Below are 3,443 nucleotides of genomic sequence, written 5' to 3'. Positions count from 1 at the left end.
AGAACTCATCGGCATATATTTCTTCACTGCATGACATTTTGAAGGATATTTTATAGCAGTAATCTAAACTTTCAAGATGCGAAGGCTGTGAAAGACTATCTGAGACTAACAGAACAAGCATCTGTTTCAAAAATGTCAAGAAAAGACAATCGGAACAGTTAAAACAGAAGCATAGTGGAAACATCGTCGCTGCGCTGAGCCGATGACACGCGTACGTGACTCCGGCCGATAACCGTTGGCGAGCAAAAGTCACGCCAGCGTGACAGCGGCCGGCAAAGTGTTAACATATCGTGCCTATATACTTCACTTACTATAATAATATAGCTGAGTGGAATCTGCTGCAAAGTGCTGATTAAACCTGCGTGCATACTGCTGGCATACTGTTATCATTTGGCTATCGGGATCGTTACCGTTCTTCTTGTTAAAAAGTAACTTGTTACCGTTATTGTTACTTGAAAAGTAACGAATCGTTACAATATCCGTTACTTTTTTTTGTTCATAATACAAAATGTATGTACAACTCTTTTATTACAAAGGTAAAGACTACAAATTTATAGTAAACACTAGAATTTTTTAAATACTATTTTTTATGAAAGTAACAAAATCGAATATAAATTTAAAACTAATGTTATTAATGTAAATTGTAAGAATTTTACTAATAAGTAATAGAAATAATAATTTTGACAATAAGATAATTGAAATAAGAAAAATTTTTTAAAAAGTGTCTAAGAATTTGTGCGGAAATTCTTACTGCTATCGTTGGTTACGTTCAGAAATTTAACAGTTGCACAACGGTTGAGAGACTTGAGAAATGATTGCTTATTGGATTGTTACGTCCTGGCTCCTGAAAACGGTCGGGCATGAACGGAGCGTAACACTTGTCGAATTTTCTTTATCTCTCGTGACACGCACACTTGGAGAAACGGTCGTGTGCCGCTCTTACTCCGTCGCTCTTTAGACTTCGCTCGTGTGTCTCTGTTTAAGGCCTGAGATGCAAATCTCAATTGCCTGGGATGAGACTGTGCGATCTGTTTAGAGGTGCGGGATGGTGGGCAAGAGGTCAATTAAAAATGTTTAGACGATATTTATAATCAAATATATATATATTAGCTTGTCATTTTGATTTTATGTATAGTTATTTATTTACAAAATTAACATCGTTTCAGATGGTAGTTTACAATTTTTTAATTTGTTATGGATGGATGGATGTGAGTATGTGTGTTCTGCGAACTCAGTCCAGTTCTATCTCGATTATTTCCGTAATTTTACAGGTAGCCGGGAGGAAGAATTTATAAAAATCTCTTACAGGAACTAACCTGTGTTCCGGAAGGAGGGGGAATTTAACAGTGAGGAATGCATCTGGAGGGTAGGTGGAAATTATCCGATGGAGTTCGGGGGGATCAAGGTTCTCGGGATCGACTACGTACGCGGTGGAGGTAGGGGTGGTAGTTTTGTAGGCAGAGGCGAGCACTAGGAGATGAAGAGGACGAGGGAAGGTGCGTGGACGAGAGGGGTCGGCGGGGCGCTCGCCTAAATATTCTGGTTCGGGCGAGGATGGTGGGGAAGGACGGAGTGGAGAAGAGCGCGGGGGAGGCGACTGAGCTCGCAAATCTGGTGGTGTGTCGGTGTTTTTGTTAGAACTGCTATTGCTCTGTTTGTTTTCTATTGTCGGAGGAGGGGCGGTAACCGGCGGTGCCTCAGCCTGTTTTCGGGCCCGTTTGACAGCCCTTCGGCGATATCCCTGGAGGGTGGCTCTGGATTTCCACCGTTTTTGGCAAGCGGTCGGGTCCACTTAAAATTTGCGATTATAAGTTTCTCGCGGTTCGGGGGTTTGTAGGTCAGTTGCTACCTCAGTTTATTTATTCGGATGGACTTTATTTCGACAGCGCGAGAGCGCCCGCTGAGAATCGCTCGACGGTCCTTGCGAATCGTCAGCAATCCGTATCAGCGTTAACTCGGGGTTTTGACAGCGCGAGAGCGCCCGCTGAGAATCGCTCGACGGTCTTTGCGAATCGTCGGCAATCCGTATCAGCGTTAACTCTGGGTTTCGTCAGCGCGAGAGCGTCCGCTGAGAATCGCTCGACGGCCCTTGCAAATCGTCGGCAACTCGTATCAGCGTTAGCTCTATTTTAACGAAGGGGACAACTGTCCTGGTAATTACTTTTAATCTTTGATCACGGCGTGAGGCACAGGTGACGTATTTGCGACTTAATACTAGCACTTACTACTTATTGTTAATCTTGTATTAGGCGGCAGCAAGCAGCAACAGAGCGGCGGCGGCGGTCTCGAGTGAGCTTCAATTAGAAAATAGGATCCACACTTGTTGCAAACACAATTGTTCTTTTGATCACTTATTTCGCCGGCACTTCGTTTACTCGCGTACTGATCGGGACCGCGCTTTGGAAAATTTTGTTTTTACTGACTCAAAGAGCCCTGCGGGGCTCTTTTATATCCGTGACTCGGAAAACTCGGGACCAATCGAAATTTCACGATAGGTCACCCGATTTCTCGTTATCCGTCGGATTTCCCTTGATTTCACATTTCCGGGATGTAAGTTTCCGTTTAAGATAAAAAAAAGAAAATTAACCAAGAAAGAAAAACAGGAATTTTCCAAACTCGGTGTTTCTTGATTCTACCGATCATTGATATCCGGTCTCGCGCCAGTACCGCGCGGCGGCGTTCTCGTGATATCATATCTCGTTGTTATCACGTCGCGAGGAGGAAGTGGAGTCCACGGGACGTAACAGGATCATACTTAATGATTGGATCATACTTTTGAAATCGTGGCAGTTTTAAAGAATAGTCCTATCACAAGTGATGATCTCTCAACCGTTGTGTAACTGTTGAGTTTCCTGAACATAACCGTTGTTCTCTCTGGCTTTGTTCCGAAATCGACTATAATGTGCCGGTACAGAAAGACTACATTTCATTTGAGTGCAGTAATATTAGACCAAAAAAAGACTTACCTTCGGAATCGTCGCTTACAGGACAAACTTTGTGCCAATTTCTTCTCTAATGTGTCAATAAAATGTGGTAAAAAGTCTGCATCTTAAAACATGACGCTCGGAGTTTTATTTAACAAAATAAGTGCAAAATTACGGTTTTTTGCAAATAATTTTTGAAATTTGATATTAGTCGGAACATTGCTTGAGCATCGACAGAAGAAAAAATTTTACATAAATAATGTCTAAGAAGTTTTTTGTACAATCAAATCTCTTAAAGATATGCATTTGTTAATTGAGATCCAATTGATGACTGGATTCAAAAGTAGCGCGTGCTTTTTAAACAAATTGTTGTAACTTAATTGGTAAACGGAAATATAAAAAATAAAAATGCACATTGAAGAAGAACATTTTAGTTGTTCAATCTATTATTTAAACGTCCTACAACATATTTTAACAATTATTATAACTTAGAAGGCTTATTAATAAGTAGATTATTTT

The sequence above is a fragment of the Pseudomyrmex gracilis genome, unplaced genomic scaffold (assembly GCF_002006095.1).
Source record: "Pseudomyrmex gracilis isolate BER0280 unplaced genomic scaffold, ASM200609v1 scaffold_633, whole genome shotgun sequence".
Taxonomy (NCBI): Eukaryota; Metazoa; Arthropoda; class Insecta; order Hymenoptera; family Formicidae; genus Pseudomyrmex; species Pseudomyrmex gracilis.
The sequence above is the reverse complement of the archived record's forward strand: the minus strand, read 5'-3'. Positions refer to the sequence as shown.